A 5,244-nucleotide genomic window follows, 5' to 3' on the forward strand; every position below is an offset into this window, starting at 1 on the left:
GATCGCCGGAGTCCAGCAGGTCGAGGTTGTGGTGGCCGGGAGCGGCCACTGCACTCCAGTTTGGGTGACAGAGTGAGACTCCAACTCAAAAAACAAACAAATAAACAACCAATTCACTAAAAATTGAAGAAAGCTGTAAAACTCTAGGTAAGCATAACCTTCAAGAATTCTGAAGAAATACCACCACTTTATAGAGGGTGCATGACCCTGCAGTTAAGCCCTAACTTAATATATCTGGGGCTAAGGATCTGTCTTAGTCCATTTCGGCTGCTATAACAAAATACTGTGGACTGAGCAACTTACAAACAATGGAAACATATTGCTCATAGTTCTGGAGACCAGGAAGTCCATGATCAAGGCGCCAGCAGATTGGTGTCTGATGAGGGCCCGTTCCTCATAGATGGCGCCATCTGTGTGTCCTCACTTGGCAGAAGGAACAAATAAGCTCCCTTGGGGCTCGCTTTTAGGGATGCTAATCCCATGGGACCTGATCACCGCCTATAGTCCTCTCCTCTTAGTACTATTGAATTGAGGCTTCGGTATCAGCATATGAATTTAGGGGGGACACAAACATTCGGTATCAGCATATGAATTTAGGGGGGACACCATGGCAAGGACAGCAGTTCTTAATGGAATCTGAAACTCTGCTCTCACTTCAGAAAACAGTTGAGCATCCTCTTGTAACGATGAAGCCTTGTACACCCCACTACCTAGCATCCCGCTTCTAGGGTCATACCTTCAAGAAATGTATATCTGCACAACAGGAGACAGGTTCAATAATGTCCACAGTTACACTGTTTGAAATAGCAAAACACTCTGGAAACCCAAATGTCTATCAATGGGAGGATGAATTTTAAAGCTGTGGAATAGTCACAAAAAGGGATACTTTGCAACACGAAAATGAACAAAATATAGTAATATTCAATAACATGAATGGGTGTAGAAGCTTAATGTTGAGTTAGAAAAAGAAAACTTTATAAGACTACATGTAGGATGATATATTTTTATAAAAGTCAAAAACAAAACTGAATAAGATTTTGTTTAGGGAGACACGTGAAAAAAATAAAACAGGACCCGAAAACCAAAATTCAGGGCCATGGTTACTTCTGTGACTGGGATAAGAGATAGGCCCTCAGGAAACTTAGTCAGCATGAACTATGTTCTATTCCTGAAGCTGGGTGGTGAGTTCATAACTTACACATATGTAAATGTATAATTTAAACAATGAGTGGGAATGAGTAGAAAAATAAATACCATGCTCAAAAGTCATAAAATAAATAAATGTTAAAATGACAATGAATTTTTTTATGCTATAAAGTTGGCAAAGATGAAAAAACTTGTGATGGTAGTAAAGGAAAAAACTCTCATACATTATTGGTAAGAAAATGAACAGATTTGTAAAAACAAAACTTTGCTGTTTTTTTCTTTTTCTTGTTTATTAATTTTTTTAGCTGGAGTGTCACTCCATGGCCCAGGCGGAGTGCAGTTGTACAATCACGGCTCACTGCCGTCTTGAACTCCTAGACTCAGACGATCCTCCTGCTTCAGCCTCCTGACTATAGGTGCATACAACCACACCCGACTAGTTTTTGATATTTTGTAGAGTGAGTTCTCACTATGTTGCCCAGGTCAGTCTCAAACTTCCAGGCTCAAGTGATCCTCCTGCCTTAGCCTCCCAAAGGGCTGGGATTACAGTTGTGAGTCACCAGGTCTTGATTTGTGAAAAAAAGAAAAAAAACCTTTGAAAAGAAATTAAGCCTGGGCTCGGTGGCTCAGCCTGTAATCCTAGCACTTTGGGAGGCCGAGGTGAGTGAATTGCCTGAGCCCACGGGTTCGCGACCCACCTGGGCAACTTGGCGAGACCTGGTCTCTACAATAAATCAAAAAAAGAAAAAAAAAATTAGCCGGGCGTGGTAGCACACACCTGTAGTTCTGGCTACTTGGAAGGCTGAGGCGGAAGGATCCCTGGAGCCCAGCAGGTCGAGGCTGGCGTGGCTGGGAGCATGTCACTGCACGCCAGTCTTCCAGTTTGAGGAACAGAGTGAGACTCCAACTCAAAAAAAAAGAAAAAAAAAGGAAAGGAAAGAAATTACGAAACGAACACGAGAAGCTTGAAAATAACCTTATCAGCCGGGCTCGGTGGCTCAGCCTGTAATCCCACGCCTTGGGAGGCTGAGATGAGTGAATCGCCTGAGCCCGTGGGTTCGGGACCCGCCTGGGCAACTTGGCGAGACCTCGTCTCTACAATAAATCAAAAAATCAGCCGGGCGTGGTAGCACACACCTGTAGTTGCAGCTACTCGGAAGGCTGAGGCGGAAGGATCGTTGGAGCCCAGCAGGTCGAGGCTGCGGTGGCCGGGAGTGGCCACTGCACTCCAGTCTGGGCGACAGAGTGAGACTCCAACTCAAAAAAAATAAATAAATAAAAATAAAGAGACTCAACTTAGCATTGTTTATAGTAGCCAAAACTTGTAATCAACTTATATGTTCAACAACAGGGAATCAATTAAATCAATTCCATCAGGTGAACACTATGCACTGACTCCATTCATGCACTGAGGGCCAACATTGTGCCATGTACTGTTTTGGATGCTAGAAATACAACACAGAACAAAAGACAAAAAGCCCTGCCTTCATGGAACTCACTTATCAGTAGAAAAGGCAGAAACAAGTAAAACATAGAGTATGTTAGGGAGCAATGAGCACTCTGGAGAAAATTAAACAGAAAATGGGATGGGGAACAGGATGACATTTCAACAGAAACCGGAAGGAGACTGGGAAATAAGCGCCATGTCCTGGGGAAGAAACTTCTAGGCAGAGAAGACAGTGATCGCCAAGCCACTGAGGCAGCAGGTGGCCTGGGTCTGAGAAACAGCAAGGACACTGGCTTGGCTTGGGAGGCGGGGGAACTGGGTGCTGGGCCTAGGGCGTCCTCAGTTTCTACTCTGAGGCAGGAAACCCTTGGAAGGTTTTAAGCAGAGGAGGACATAGCCTGTCCTGTCTTAAGTAGGTTGACTCTGGCTAAGTACCAGACAATACATGGGCAGGGTGGAAGCAAAGGAACCAGTGAGGAGGCCTTCGTAATCTTCTGGGTGAGAAGTGACAGTTCCTTGGACAAGGGTGGGTGGCAGGAGTTGGGCCTGAGCAGCCGGAAGGACAGGCTCACCAGTGGCTAAGGTGAGGAAGATTCTGGGAGGCACCGGTTTGCTGGTGATGGGGCGATCAGGTGTTTGGACATGGCAAATCTGAGCTGCCAATCAAATATGTAGACATATTTGTACACGGACATGGGTGCAGATGGACGTGCACGGTTGGAGTTCAGGGATGCGGGCCAGGCTGGAAGTATGAGTTTGGGAGTCACTGACGTACAGATGGTATTTAAAGCCATGGTGCTGGATGAGATCACCAAGGGAATGAAAATAGGAGAGACTGGATATAGAGACAGAGATGGAGAGAGAGAGAGAAAGAGAAAGAGAAATAAAGATGAGAGAGATGAGAGAGAGATGGAGTTGAAAATGGAGATGGCGAAGAGTGAGAAAAATGGAAACCAAGAGAGAGGGATGGAACCAGGTGGAGGCAGAGGGAGATGGAGACGAAGATGGGGACAGAGAGAGACTGAGAAAGAAAGAGAAAGAGAGAGAGGGGTGGAGTCAGAGATGGAGAGAGAGAGTTTGTTCAACGACTGAGCCCTGGGCCCTGGGGAGCCGCCAGACTTAGAGCTCAAGAAGATGAGGGGGAAAAAAACCAGGAGGACACAGGAACCATGGGGGGAGGGGGTAGAAAAAAACTAAACAAAACCCCCAAGCTGAACTAGTGTCCTGAAGCCAAGAGAAGAAAGCGTTCCTAGGAGGTCAGAGTGATCACCGTTCCACTTAATGCTGGTAGCTGGGGTCTAACTGGGGCAGAGAAGTTACCACTGGACTGGGCTGGAGAAGTTGGTGTGGATCGTGCAGGTAAAAGTTGACTTGGAGTGGAGTCAGGAGAGAAAGGAAAGGATTTGGAGAAAGTGACCATAGACAGGGGCTTTTGCTACATGGGGAGGATTCCAGCAGAGAGGCAGCCGAAAGGAAGTGGCGGTCAAGAGACTGTTGGCATTTTCTATTTTTTAAGACAGGAGAAATAATTGCACTTTTGAAGGTTGATAGAATGATTCAGCAGACGGGAAAAATTAATGACTCCAGAGAGAGGGAAGAATTGCTGAAGTATTACCTACATTAGAAGATGACAAGGGGACCAGGCATGGTGGCTCACTTTGGGAGGCCGAGGCAGGAGGACTGCTTGAGCCCAGGAGTTTGAGACCAGCCTGGGCAACATAAAGAGACCTCATCTCTACAAAAAAAAAAAAATGTTTAAAATTAGCTGGGCTTGGTGGCGTGTGCTTGTAGTCCCAGCTATTCTGGAGGCTGAAGCAGCAAGATGACCTGAGTCCAGCAGGTCGAGTCTTCAATAGCTATGCTCTTGCCACTATACTCCAGCCTGGGCAACAGAGTGAGAGCCTGAGTCAAAAAAAAGAAAGAGAGAGGTGGGTGGAGGGAGGAAGGGAGGGAAGGAAGGAGGGAGGGAGGGCAGATGGGATGGATCCAAGGCGAGTGGTCAGAGTGAAAAGGTCAGCAACAGAGATTAGCCAGGGTAGTTCATCCAGTGCGTCACTAAAATGCTGTCATGCAAGACCACTGAATGCCTTAGAATGATGTTCCTCTTAGGTTTTTGAAAAGCAGATCATAAAACAGCAGCAAGCATAACACTTATTGAGCTGTCTATGTAATACATTTTGCAAAGCACTTTCCAAGCATCCTCTTGCTTAATCCTCCCAGCAATCTATAAAAGGCAAAAATGAAATCGTCCCCATTCTTCAGATGAAAAAGCAGAAGCTAGGAGGTGAGCATCTTGTCCAAGGTAATATAGTTGAAATGAAGGAATTAGGATTCAACTGCAGACACCAGACTTGCACAACTTCAGGCCAACAGTGGCCCGCAGAAATGTAATGTGAGCCCTACATCTAGGACTTTACATTTTCCAAAAGCTACATTTAAAAGAGTGGAAAGGCCTGGCTCAGCGGCTCTGTCTGTAATCCCAGCACTCTGGGAGGCCGAGGCAAGTGGTTGCCTGAGCCTGAGGGTTTGAGGCCAGCCCGGACAACTTAGCGAGACGTCATCTCTACAATAAATCAAAAATTAGCTGGGCCTGGTAGCGCGTGCCTATAGTTCCAGCTACTTGGAAGGCTGAGGCGGAAGGATTGCCAGAG

Source organism: Carlito syrichta, unplaced genomic scaffold (assembly GCF_000164805.1).
Source record: "Carlito syrichta isolate Samal-C Ts95f unplaced genomic scaffold, Tarsius_syrichta-2.0.1 Scaffold94802, whole genome shotgun sequence".
Taxonomy (NCBI): domain Eukaryota; kingdom Metazoa; phylum Chordata; class Mammalia; order Primates; family Tarsiidae; genus Carlito; species Carlito syrichta.